Source organism: Strongylocentrotus purpuratus, unplaced genomic scaffold (genome assembly GCF_000002235.5).
Source record: "Strongylocentrotus purpuratus isolate Spur 01 unplaced genomic scaffold, Spur_5.0 spur5_scaffold_11, whole genome shotgun sequence".
Classification (NCBI taxonomy): domain Eukaryota; kingdom Metazoa; phylum Echinodermata; class Echinoidea; order Camarodonta; family Strongylocentrotidae; genus Strongylocentrotus; species Strongylocentrotus purpuratus.
In genome coordinates, this window is record NW_022145596.1 from 25,801,071 (window position 1) to 25,815,950 (window position 14,880).

The 14,880-nt window shown below is 37.1% G+C and overlaps 1 protein-coding gene across 3 annotated transcripts in view; it reads left to right on the forward strand.

The window, feature by feature from the left end:
- Positions 1-1,800: 1,800 nt before the first annotated feature.
- Positions 1,801-14,880, forward strand: part of LOC593842 (adenylate cyclase type 9) — a 29,789-nt gene continuing 16,709 nt past the window's right edge. Inside the window, exons 1-2 of one of the 3 annotated variants that reach the window (XM_030980984.1) lie at positions 1,801-2,120; positions 11,853-11,918. The gene's annotated coding sequence lies outside the window, so the exon portion shown is untranslated. The remainder of the gene's footprint in view (positions 2,121-11,852; positions 11,919-14,880) is intronic. The other 2 variants (XM_030980985.1, XM_030980986.1) reach the window with 2 other exon arrangements.

A 14,880-nucleotide genomic window follows, 5' to 3' on the forward strand; every position in this document is an offset into this window, starting at 1 on the left:
TTTGGTCCCCCCTCCCCCACTTTGGAAGTCGCTCGGCCGCCCCTGGGTATATAGTAATATCATGAGACTCCCAGACCCCACTTAATCCCCTCCTCGCCCGCACCTCCTGAACTTCATAATTATTCCCCCCCCCCCTCCATATAGACGTCAGCTAGGACCCCCCCCCCCCTCAAACTTTACATCCATGGGAAAAAAATGTCATTCTTCTTAAATTTCCCGCCTGATTTGAGATCGCTCCTCCTCCCGGTAGGTATCGTGGAAAGCCCAAACCCCGTCCCACATCCCCTTCCTCCCACACACCCTCAACTTAATATTCTTATTGCGGAGCTTGCGACTACAGAGAGAGAGAGAGAGAGAGAGAGAGAGAGAGAGAGAGAGAGAGAGAGAGAGAGAGAGAGAGAGAGAGAGAGAGAAAGGGAGGGGGGTGCGAAGGTGGATGGAGAGGAAGGGGGGAGCCGTGCCCTGACGTTTACCGATATCTTGGTTTGTGCTTGGGATTTACTTTGTTTCTTGTTGTTGTTATGTAACCGATATTGTTAAGGTATCATTCGAAAGGAGAAGGGGGGGGGGGGTGGTCGTGTAGGGAGTTTACGTCGGCTAAAATTTGTTTGCAATTGGACTATGTTATATATTGACTTGTGAATGTTATTATCCATAGGGCCCCAAAATACTTATGATGGCGGTTTCCTGCATTACAAAAAAAGAGAAGATTTTTCAACTACACTGTCGCTCATAAAGGTGGAATATTTTTTTTCAATCCCAATTTATGGAATTATTTTAAAAATTATTTAAAATAATAGATCTCGATAATAGTATACATTCTCAGATTTTATTGAATAATAATTTGCCAATGTGTGTTTTGCGTGACTGCTAAAGCATGTGTATGCTACTATGCTTAACAACTAGGGGACCTATGCCCTTAAGTCATAAATGACAGTAATGAGGATTAATGCCCCACAAAAGGGCATTGGTATAGCACATCGACACGCTTTTGATCCTGGAGCCTCACAGTTACGAGGCCATTGCTTTATCACTGAACCACGAATGTACGCAGTGGGGGCTAGAGTAGGGGCAGTTTCCATAAATAAAATAAAAAACAGAAAATGCAATAAATTTTCAATAATTTATTGCATTTTACCCCGGTTCCCAACATAAAAAAATCTTCTGTGTGTCCATGCCTTGAGCCATAATGCATGGACGTCCAATGAGAAAAGAAAAGGCCACGTTGTTATTACATTTCTTGATAGAGTTAAAAGAGAGAGAGAGAGAGGGGCCAGGGGGGGGGGGGGAGAGGCGGGATGGGGGAGTGATGGGTATCCACTACCGCCACCGCCACCACCACCACCACCACCCTCAGCTCACCACCCCCATCATTATCAGAAAACTTTTTGATGATGAGATTTATTTTTTCAATTTTATGTCTTATATTTCAAAACACAATAACTGAAACGCCCATCCATTTTATTGAGAGATAATCCTTGTTCACACTGCGGTAAACAAGTAACCATGTAACGGTGTATGCGAAGTGGGAAAGATGCACTTTCTATAAATAGTTTTGGCTGTTTAGATTTATGATTTACCACCTCAAAATCTAAAGAAGGATACGCACTTTCGTTGACGTTATTTACAATTTTAATCAACAAAAGTTAATTCAATACATTGTTTACAAAAATTAATATCACTTTTTATGAAGAACTCAGTTTTGAGTATGGGATTTAATTATTCATTTTGTAAATTAAAATGTAAACAAATAATTGAACAGGGAGGAAAAAACATAAAAGTAAGAGCCACCTGCTTACGAGGGACGTACATGTAGTATCCGCATTGGTTTGGAGCACACAAGATCTAAAACAGTGCACGATCACGAATTGCACGAATTGCAAGTTGTGGGACTGTACTATAGGCCTACTGAACGAGAGCGAGCCTGAACTGTGTGATGGTCCGATCTTTCCTGAGCTAGTAAATGCAGCTTTGCAAATGAATGCTGAAATACTTGGATAAACTGGTATTTTATATTTCCCTTTTCTCTGTCATATGGTGAATGAACTGGTGTTGATGTGTTTCTTGTTTTCCAGATGTTTGCTCGGACATCAGGACATGGCAATCCCAATGGTAAGCAGGTAAGCAATGTTGTTATGTTATGGAATGTCTATTTTAATTTTTTAAAAATTATAAAAATATGATAATAAATGGATATAGACCTAGGCCTAGACCTATAGCCTGTTTGTCTGTGTGTTTCTTGTTTTCCAGATGTTGGCATGGACATGATAAGCGATGTTAATTGATGTACTAGATAGGATTCTACATTTCAATTACTTTTTCAATTCCGCCACTTCTGCAAACTCTTTCAAATTCAAAGCCATGCAGGCTTGACAAATTTTGGTGTGGTGAACTATATGCTCACCCGGCCCATGGCCTGGGGAAGATTAAACGAGATTAAATTGAAGCAATGTGCACATTATACACAGGCACTGTCACACGTCAACAGATCAAAATTATTAGAGAAGGTAGATCATAATACTAGATGGAACTTGGACGACAGATAGGCCTAAAGCTTGAAACTGAGCTCTGCTGCAGACGTCTGCATTTTTAAAGTAAAATTTGCCTTTTATAATAATGTCCAGGATAAGTATATTCAACGTTTTATGAAATGTTGCTTGTAAACTTCTTCAAATTGCTGTTTTAAATCAACTGCCCGGAAACACAACGGATGGGGATACATCTGGTAAGAATTAAGGTAATAAATAAATATAAATTTCTACATAAAATTAGCAAACATCCGGGTAAAATATGTGCAACAATGCAAATAGAAAAATGTCTAAATATTACAATAGTAACATTAAACATGCAATATAAAGAATGATACACACCATATGTGAGCCTGTGAGGGGATATCAAGGACAAATCCTCAACAAGTTTGGGATAAGAAAATAATCGAGCTACTAAATTATACAATCATTTAGAACCAAAAAAAAAGGGACAATGAAACTATAAAAACAGAGTAGCAGCAACAACAATTCCTTTACTCCTGACTCCTGAGACATGTGCAGTTAAGATGCTACCTTGTGCCCTCCCCCTCCCAATGCCTCTCCAAACCCCCTCCCCCACCCCCCTCAACGCCTCTCCCCCAACGCCCCCATCCCCAACTCCTCCCTGACTTGTTCTTTGCGTGAAGTATATAAATGTAGATGTAGTTAAAAGTGACAAGAAGGTAAAGGAAAAAAGACATTTATCTTAGGATACAGTAGATACATGTACCGTAATTAACGTTGTATAAACCGCCCTCGTGTATTAACCGCACCCCTCTTTTTCGGCCTTAAAAAAAAAAGAAAAAAAAGTTTTTTTTTTTTTTTTTTTTTTGGACAACATTTTTTTTGCCGACTTTGTCGGCAGCAAGCCTGGTCCGTGTTAAAAAACCCACGCGGGAAGGCCTTTCATTTAACAACGAGGTGCAGCTGAATGTGTAAGATCATTAATGTAAATTAAAAAACAGTAGAGGACCTAGGATAGAACCTTGTGGTACACCATGTAATAGAAGAAAAATTGGAGGAATTATTATTATAAACTACATATTGAGATCACAGACAAATTTGACAGACAAATTTGTGTGTTGTTCTAGTTTCCGAGTGGTGAGTCAACACACCGATTACTGAGCTGGGATACATTACCAGGCATAGCGCCAGGTGGAGGGGCATAAATCAAAACTTTAATTTTTTTTTTTGTTTTGTTTTTTGGGTGTACCGTGTAAACCGCACCCCCGACTTTGAATTTTTTTCGGTGGCAAAAAGGTGTGGTTTTTACACCGTTAATTACGGTAGATACACAAAAGGTTTCAAGATTATTTTTGCAATGTTTCCAATGCAATTGATACCTATGTTCAAAGAGTTGCCATGGCGCTAATGAGGACCAACATGGGTCATTTTGCGAAACCTTTGAGGTGCACAATGCAATGCTTCCATGTACTGGAGCCTATTATTATGTGCAAAATTGCACATGTGGCACACAAGGGACCATGCAGAAAGGCAAAGAAAGCATGAAGTGCTAATAGCAACAGATACTGCGAGTGTGAGAGCAAACCTGAGTGTATAAGTCAGTGCGTGAAGACACATGAAGATGCTGAAAACATCTACACATGTACATGTACATGCGCTTTGATGCGACACTGAACAAGACCCCGATACGCAGGCTGATGTGCACATCAGCTATTGCAACAAGAGTGCGAAAGATGAACCGGTATTTGTAAATGAAGTGTGAACTGAAGAAGCATCAAGTGTGTTTTTTCTTCCTTGTACCATTTGAAAATGCCTCTTTCCTGAATTTCATGGTACAAACCGTACAATACATCATATTTTTCAAGATACAGTATTAATAACTTCTTTCGTATGAGGTAGTAGTATCACATATCAGGTTATATCTTGAAGCTGGGTAAGCCAGTTGACTTGTTCATCATTTGGGCTTGACAGATCAGTCATCCTGTCAGGAGGTTTGAGAACAGGGCAGTTGGAGATGACATGGTATCTAATATTAACAACTAAACCACAATGGTAATCCAAATTACATTAATTTGAATATAAATATTGGGGGAAAAAAAAAAGAGTACGTACCCTGTGCCCGAAGGATTTACTTTATACACTAAGCTGTGTGCAGAGGGTGTCACTGGCACTGATAATTGGATGTCTCAAAATATTGATTTTATCAATTGATGATGAGTTAACAAGTAGGTTTTGACATCCAAATTCGATATAAAAATGTGCGCTGATACCAGAACAATCAATCTCATTACATGAATTTACACAATTTGGACCACTTTGATAATTACGATCAGTGGCTGGCGTTTTGCAGAAAGAAGTCCACCCGCGAGCTGAAAAATTGGTCTGTCGTGGCTTATAGGAGCTGGCGCTGTTAATTGTGAATCCACCCTATTGAGATTGTTACTGCTCTAAACACACAGTCATGTGCGTATAAAATGACACAAGTTTCTTATACTAAAAGCTGGTATAAGTTTAGAGTTTAGATAAATAAGGAAAATAAGGAAAAATATGGAAAATGGTGTGTCAGCCACACCTGAAATTACAGTGGCGGCCATTTTGGTTTCATGTCCTGCAAACTTGTCAACATTTTAGACATGTAAATGCACTATAAATGGATTTTGACTGGAAAGAAAGCTACACAAAAATGTACTGGTAATCTGGTATATTGGATTTAATATGTGAACATTTCTGAAGTACTTTTAATCTCAGAAATGTATTGCTGTGGTGGATTCCAGTGGTTTAGAGTATTTTTAGGAAAGCATTGGTGCCTGTTTGGTGGTTTATCATCTAAATTGTTTGTAGATTGTGCAGGTGTTTATTTTAAGGCCCAATTTTTTTCTTGCCAATTATGAATAGGTAATCTATTTCCACTTTTAATCATTCTTTTATTCAGAGCTTAGAAAATGGGATTTTCTGATTTACTCCCTTCCAAATTAACACCTTAGAAAGTATTCAGTTATTATTTTTAGATAAAGGATGAAGGTTAATTCTATTTGTGCATTTAGAATAAGTAAAGATGTCAATTTTACACATTTCAAATCTGTCCTGGTATGTAGAACAAGAAAGTTATTTGAATCAGTCAAGACTAAATTATTATTTGGTAACACATTTGAGCTTTGATGTTGGCGTAAGACTGCATTGCATCTTTTAGTCATTTGATTTCAGACTTCATTTCAGACTTCATTTCAGAGTACATTTCAGAGCACATTTCAGAGTACATTACAGAGTATATTTCAGAAAACATTACAGTGTACTATTACAACAACAAAAAATGTTCATAGGAATTTACTAGTAAATGCTCTTTGAGATATGCAAAGTAGTTTGCCAAGTTACAGTAATATGTGTAAGAGTATGAATGTGATACATGTACATACATACTGTTCTATTTGTTTTCATTACAGTTTAAATAATGGTGTCACTGCGGGATTATCTTAATACAAAGGTTATTCATCTTTTCTCTTGAGTGATCCAATGATTGTGTGTAAAACATGCAATGAAATATCTGTGGTGGTGTGTCCTTGTCTGATAAGAATGCGAGGGTAACAACTCTGCAGTAATGAGAATGTGGTTTTTGTACTTTTTCTATGAAACAGCCTACATGTACTTTGTTTACTATTTAGCTGTAAATTGACTGCATAACTGGTATACTTTTTTTATACATTTTATTATTGTCACTATCTGCATTGTACATGTAGACCTACATGTACTTTGTGTTTACTAGTTGGTTCATTGTTCATGTTTGTACTTTCATACACTATATACCTATTACTGTTCGTATCTTTGTGTCATTATCTATGTATAATGTATGAGAATTGTATTCACAAGTCATGCATTGCTATTTATACTTTTATGTTTGTTTGTCAAAGAGTCAATAAAATTCCATTCTATTCTATTCTATGCATAGACGAGAGACTGTAATACATGGAAGTCAGATGTACATAGAAACTATATGTACAAGTGAACATTGTACCTAAATAAAAAAGAATATATTATAGATGAGAAAGAGATAGAAAGTGTACATCTAAAGAATGCTTGCATTGCTCTCTTGAAGTCTCCATCAAGACTACTCAAATTCAATTCTATTTTATCTCCTCAGTTAAAGGTACTATGTCCCATTTGCAGGCCAAAAAAATGAAAAAGTTAAATCCCAACTGCATTTGAAAGATAATACTAATTTAGAACTTCCCTAAAAAAGGTGGGGCTTGAAAATGTCTTCAAGTGGGAAAATAACGACTATTAGTTGTCAAATCGACTTTAGGGCTATAGAGCCCTAGGGCTATAGAGACTTTAGGGCTATAGAGCCCAAAAGTAATAGTCTTGATTTTCAGACAATTGTACCGAATGGTCATACGTTTTATGCTGTGCAAAGATTCAATCAGTTTAATCTTGGCCATCACAAGAAGTGGGTTATTGATGTAAACAAATGCTCATGTACCCTTTACAACTCTTTTCATGTATGCTATTACCAAAGAAGAAAAAAGCCAGTCAGTCACTCAATAGTGTCTGACAGTGAAGTCTAGCAAGTAAACTGGTTTCCTTGCATAATTTGAATATGAGGACACTGCTAACGTTTAAATTTCACAGATGGGACATACATGACATATTCATAAATCCTGCAAAGTTCTACAGCATTTGAGGTTGGCTGTAAAAGGGACATAGTACCTTTAACTGTGGAGACCAGAACGTATCCCTGTAGTATGTAAATACTGAACAATAATGAGACAATGAAGAACCTAAGCGCAGGTGGCCATCTTTAGAATTGCTTTCAACCAGAGCAATTGCATCAACCATTTACCCATCAGATCTTCCATTGTTAGCTGTCGCTGCCATGGCAACAGGATGTGAGCTTCAGATGCATAACAATATATTGGAAGGTTTAACTCAATTCATCCCTCATTCAGACTGGCGAATTTAGCCAGCTATACATATCATATTTGTCTTGTTTACATGTCATATAAGAAACTTTTGCATGGGGTTAGTGAGGTTTGAGCATTGTTTGCCAGGAAAAAAGTCATTACGAATAGGGGTCCATCGCCAGTGTCAAAGTTGTATTGAATGAATGCAAGAGAAATTGGCATATACACATATCATTAGCATGTGTCACTATTATTGATGTTGGCTGTTCTTGTGTACCATGGAGCAACACTCATGACACATCCCCGAAACTAGTCTCTTTATGATATTCCTTTGGATGACATTATCATCCCATGTGTATGCCCCTTTAGCTATACGATGATTCTTACTATGCTGTATCTAGACTTTATGCCAGATTTGTACAGATATATTCTCTAGTGTAAATGCCTCCTTAGTAGACCTCCCTATGGAGAAGGTGACTATGTAAACAATGATCATATGGAGTAGCATTGTGTGTACCTGTATGTGTGCACTAAATCTCTAAATGGTGCTTGTGTTAATTAACCTATTGATTACTAAAATCTTGTATTCACATGAGCCACAACGTGATTGGTACTTGTAGGCAATGGGTGAAACTGTTTAAAGGTAAATGCAAAGTTTTGGGAAATTTGAAAATTGGATGGGTAATTCTTTAAAATGTTGATATATTTGGATACCCTTGTAGATGTATTATAAGCACTAGAAAATATAGCCCCTAAACCACTTCTGCTTTCAAGAAATTTGAATGATCAAAGTTTACTGGTGCTCCCGATAAATTAAGGCCATTCCATGGTAGCTGCGATCATGAAAATCTCAGAATATGCAGTTCTCATCAAACAGGAATAGTAAGTCTGTCGATATTGTAGTCAAGAAACGTTGTTTGAAAGCTAAAGTAATGTACCGTATTTGCCGGCGTATAGGCCGCAGTATTTTTGGAAGAGAAAATATCAAAAAGTCGGGGTGCGGCCTATGCGGCGAAAGAGTAAAAAAAGTTTTTTTTTTTTTTTTTTTTTTTTTTTTTTTTTTTAGTTTCGATTTATGGCGCTATGCCTGGCAATGTCTCCCAGCTCAGTAATCAGTGTGTTGACTCACCACTCGGAAACTACAACAACACTAAAATTTGACTGTCATCTTGGTTTGAAAGTAATCTTTCTAATATAGATCTCAATATGTAGTTAATAATAATAGTTCCTCAAATTTTTTTCTATAACAAAGGTACACCACTGGTACCATAGGTACTTTATTGTTTTTAATTCACATTAATGATCTTACACATTCTTCTAAAAACAACATTGTTACTATTATTTGTGACAAGTTTACAAGCACAAATCAGCGCCTTTAACTGCACCTCGATGTTAAATGAAGGTCCTTCCACGCGTGGGTTTTCGGCAGGTTTTTTTTTTTTAATGTCAAAATCGGGGGTGCGGCCTATGCGGGGGTGCGGCCTTTACGCCGGCAAATACGGTATATGAACTATACACTACACAATGTACATCTGTAGGCCATTTATTAATTTTAGGGAAGTTTATACATGTATGTACATGTATCATCATCTACATATTTTGCACCTTCTCAATACTCTAGGTCAATTATAAATTACATGTGTACAAATGTATGTATTTAAACCCATTTTAACATTCAGCTATGACATGTAATTTGAGAAAATGGATGTCTAAATCATAGCTTGCCTTGATTGCAAATAACAAGGAATTTTCGTTTCTTAAACAATTTTATTAGTACTACAACCTGATTTCCCACAAGTTCACGTTTGTTTTAATTTCATGAATTTGCACAGACTTACAAAATGCATCTTCACAGATCAAGCTCTGAAAATGAGTTCTGTTTACCTACAGTAGCCTGTAAATTCTTCGAAAGGAAAAAAATAGGGAATAAAGGGAAGGATTCAAGGAATGGAAGGACTCCTCAAATTCACTACTCTAAATGTCAAGAGATGAAAGGTACCTGGTTCTAACTGATCATGCAGAAAATGAGCTGTGTGAGTAGGCTATTAATAGCTCCCAGTTGCATAGGTAACTTGATACTAGTACATTTATGATAATAAAAACTAGGCATGTACGAGGATGCAGCTACAATGATGCTTACTGGGATGCAGGAGTGTGTGTGTCACCAAAAAAAAAGGATGTTACAAGAATTCTGTAATAATATTGTCATCCTTGATTATAAATACTACAATTGTCCCTGTAGATGCAATAGATGCAGTTCCAAAATGGGTTGGAAATGATTATCCTGGTTTTATCTTTGGCAGCAGTTGTCAATGCTCAGTGCATTTCAACTCAAAGAATAAATCATGACAGGCATCCATTTGGCACCTGGGTTGAGAGAGACAGCTGATGATGAAATGCCTTGTCTAAGGGCAGAAGCACCACGACTGGGATTGGAACCATTAACCTTTTGAATTAAACAATGTCATTTAATTACCACAATTATTCTGGTTATTTTGAAAATCATTGAATCTTGCAACATAAAGAATGGAAAACATTTTGTAATTATCCCGATAAAGTACATGTATGCAATGTATCTGAATTATTAGTACTGATGTCTGTTTAGATTAAGTATAGTCATGGTATATATATTATTAAAATTATCAATTATCAATTTCAATATTTCATCACCATTGGTTTTTTTTATTATTCATTTTTTGTTGGTGGAGGGGGGGGGGGGGGTAGGGGGTGTAAAGAAATATGCAAATGAAGGTTGAAATAACTTGTAAGCATAAATCTTCATGCTAATTTATCATTGCAAATATTCAGAAGAAAAAATTCAATGTTTATTATCTGTAAACAATGTTTTCAGTTGAGAGTCAGAATGGTGTTAACTCTATGTAAAATATATGGGTTAATGCCTTTCTGGCACTTAAAAACAACTCAAACAATTTTTGATTCTGGTCTGGATACAGCAGTGCCTCGATCATAAGGTATCAGTCTATCAGATTAATGAGATTATAGAAGTGATCACTCCCTCTGGGTAATGCAGAATGTACTTTCTTGTTGGCGCTTAGAGACTTCGGTGGTAAGCACCATTTTTATTATTATTATTATGATTATTTGGAGAGCTTGTTGTTCATCTGGAATCTCCAGAAAGAGCAGTGGGGTTTCCCAGGGAGTCTCTTTTGGACCGTTTATGTTCTGTCCAGAGCTCTCGTGGGGCTTTCTTAAATGGGGCAAATCCAACCCATTTGCAAGTTGAATTGAATAAATTTAAAAAAAATGAAACAACCCAAATGGTGAAAGATCATCATAATCGGATGAAAAATAAGGAAGTTATGGAATTTAAAGATTTGCATAATTGTGACGATACAGTAATATGTATAACATAGGCTGTATGCAAATGAGCGAGTTGATGTCTTCCCCTCACTATTCTCCATATATTTTGTCATGAAATTTTGAGGTTTTCTTTTTCTTTGACACACCTGTATAAAAATATCCCCTTACAGTATAGTAAAATACGGTACAGTAACAGTAATTGTGATTGTGATTTTGCTAATGAGGATTCAAGCCACATTGTTTTTAAATTCCCAGAGCAGAAAAGGGATATTTTGTCAATTTTATGTCAAAAACATTATCAAATGGTTATAGCTAGAGAGTATTTCATTTTGAATTAAATAAATGGACAAAAAGAGCATATTTTCTTTATGTTGTACATCAACATTATAAGGTTTGAAATGTATGGACCCCCAAAGATCAGTTTTGGGATCCATATACTGTATGTTCCTGTTAGTGATGATGAGTCTTACTTTTTACATAACAACTTTGCTTGGATCCATCGACTTTTGCGCTCGAGTTGTTCCCCCAGTCACTGTCGTGAGCTAGCCACTGAGGAACCATCAGCTGGTCAACGTTGCATTATGAACCAAAAGTGCAAATGAAGATAATAGTTTGAATACATCTCTACATGTTTCATGATTTCCATTTGGTAATGGATCTCTTCTTAATATGTTTGGATTTCTGGAAATATTTGACCAATTCTTGGTTTTCACGAGAGTGATTTCTTGCGGGGTCTATTTACTTGTTTGGATAGGTATATTTTTCAGGGGGCGATTTGAGTGTTTCTTTTATAGGCAAAATCACCTGCCGTCTCTTTAACTGTGTGATTCTTACCATTGCTACATGCACATGCACATGTACATGTACATGTAGTCTGTAACATATCAACGGGCAGAAGAATTTTTTTGAAAGAAAGGTTGATATACAGGTAGCTTTTGCAAATGAACATACATGTACAAGTTTTTTGTTATACACACCTGTACTTTCTTTCCATTTTTGTGAAATATACACAAGTATATTAAAAGAAGACAAATATTTAACATGTTGTTTAAAGGATGTAATGACAAAAAAGATATCAAATGCACTTTACTTATACTTTGGTAATTTCTGAATATTTTTGTATTCCCTTTCTTTTTGTCTCCAGAATGATGATCAAAACATCAGGATTTGAGAGTTGAATTCAGCAGAAATCTGTATCTTCTGTACACATGTAAGTAAACAAGCCTTTCTTAAGAGCAATGATTGGGATATTAATATTAATAATAATCATACTGTTATTAAAGATATTGATAGGGATGATAATAATCTTATTGATGGTGGTACTTTATCATTTATCATGTAGTGTAGACAATTTTAAAGCAATATTCATGTATTTGTGATAGAGGTTATTTTCTTGGCTTTGGTAGGTCAGTCAATACCGCTAGATAGTGCTTGCATTTAAGGACTACAAGTTAATCTTTTTTCCTACCCCTGTATGAAGAGTGGCAGCTGTAAATTACATAAAAAGACTATTTCAAAGATATGTATTAATTAAGAACTTTGCTGGGATTTAAAGTTTTCAAACTTGAATATCTGGAATGATTATGTAGAAAACATACCTTTCATTATATTGACTTGTCAAACCTGCTCTAGCAACCACCTGTATAGAAAGACCACCTGTCTATAAAAACCACATTTCTCATTTCCCTTCAAAATCTGTTCGTATTGAAACATGTACTAAAGGATACTGTACATAATAAGATCACCTGCCTATAAGGACTATTTTAATTTTCTCCCGTGAGCGGTCTTTATATACCGGTTTCACTGTAATTGACAGAGACCCCGTTCTCACTCACTTTGAAAGTGGTCTTAGTTAGACCGCTCCAGACCGCTCCAGAGGAACGGGTCTTGAGGAACGGTTTGCGAGCGTTCACACTCCGAGCAGTTTTTATGGCTCAAACCGCTCCACGAGTCAAAGTGGTCTTGTTGCTATGGCAGCTCAGGTAGGCGGGTCAATTTTTTCGCGCGCGGAATCCAAACCCTATGTCACCTGATGTCCCGTTCGCGACGCGTCCCGTATGTGTAGTGCCTGCCCGATCGCTCATCGCGCGGAACGTCACTTCCGTTCAAAGTACGCTTTCCGATCACATTGCACGTTAGAGCGCTCTGGAGCGCTCTTAATAAGACCCGCTCCTCAAGACCACCTCGGAAGGTGGACTTCTGGAGCGGTCCAGAAGTCCGCTTCCTGGACCACTTTGAGCGTTCTAACTCACCTAAGAACCGCTCCTGAGGAGCGGGTCTTAGTTAGAGCGCTCCAGAGCGCTCCATCGAAGTGAGTGAGAACGGGGTCAGAGACAAACTCTGGTAGTAAACTAGTAACACACTTGGGTAGGGACTATACATATTAGCAACATATAGACATGTCCAGGCTGAAGGCTGATGTTACATACTTACATGTATTAGTGGGTATTAAATAATAAATATTATATTCCATTCTTGTATAGGGCATATCTCGTTATGATCCCTATGGCTCTACGCTTCCAAAGGAACTTTAGAATGAGATTTATATACTGTAGCTCCATTATCCATTCTAATAAAATGACCAAGGTGCTTACCATCACCTTTAGCTGTGGAAAGTTATCAACTCACCTGAATTTCTAGGAATATATTCATATTCCCTACATGTACCTGTATGTAGCTTTGCTATGAATCTGGCTACTTCCAAAATCCATTTATTCTTACATGTAGTTCTAAGCAAAAGTCATGCGCATGCTGTATATACTTGACAACTGGTTTGACCCTGTATCTAAAAACACCCATATTAATTTCAGGGCTGGACTGCACTCTAAAGCTCTAATAACCTACATATTATTATAGAAAAAGTAGTTACATTATCCTGTTTGGAACATTTGCTGGTTCTATACACCACCAAAATACTCTGAACGTACCAGCACCAATCAGTCAAATCGGCCTCTTCTAGTTTGTTGCCAATTGACACTGCAAGTGCAAAAGGACTCTCTGTTGGTTATGAATGGTTTCAATGAGTATGGTTCTTTGGTGAATCTTTTAGAGCTCTGGCAATACATTTGCACAGTGAAAAAAATACACGGGGCTCGGCTAATTAGCCCCCGACATTTTTAAAGTATTTTTTCCCCTGCATTTGGTTTGTTGGCCTAGTATCATGGATTAAATGTGCTAGAAAATGCCAAATGTAAATCTTAATGTCGCCAAATCGAAATTTTCATAGTAATTTCAACACTTCACTTCAGAAATACGATAATAATTTGAGGAAATCTAGATGTAAATGCTGCATGTTTACATTTGTTTATTGTACAGTTATTATTTGGGCGTTGCTGCACATATTTAGCCTACATGATGTCAATATACAGTATTCGCATTCACTATGAAGATGCAGTATTAAAATCTAGTACATTTGCATACATGTACATGTAGCTTGTTATGCCTCTGCCATAGAAGTGCTGAAGGCGTTATTCCATTTGAAAAACACAAAAACAATTTGTGGCTACTCTTTGTTCCGACATATTGTCTGTTCGGAGCCAGAAGGATGTTGTGTGTTAGTACCCTTTTGCTCAAAACAAACAATATAGGCATAAAGGAATGGTGTTTACATGTGGAATTTATTGAATACAACAAATTGATTGTACAAAAGGGCCCGTTCAGAAAAGTTATTGATTTCGCTGTTTATTCTAACTGACTACTTGAAAAGTTAAGTATGTGTTTTTGTAGGTAACTAAGCAACCAGGGAGCGTACCTTAATTGAGATTATCTTATCAAAGTGCACAAGCAGCTTCCAGAGTTTGTCCAGCCGAACGGCAGAGAAAAATGTGCACATGGGCATAGAGCAATAGGCGCGTCTTCATCATCTCGAGATTGCCAAATAGCCCGTTACTTTTTATTTGGGAAATAATCCCGAAGCTACAAATCCTGTCTTCATCAGCTTGAGATTCGACCTCGAAACTCGACCTTGAGAAATTAGCTCAAGATATTTTGCTCAGCATTGCGCATAGTGCGAGTCTTCGGTCTGGTGAAGACGCACCGGACAAATAGCTGGATATTTTGCCAAATAGTGGGATATTTTGCAAACTATCCCAAGATATCTTGGGATGACAACCCTGACCAAATATCCCGCTAATTGCAACTTCGGGCTGATGAAGACTCAAATTAGCTGGATA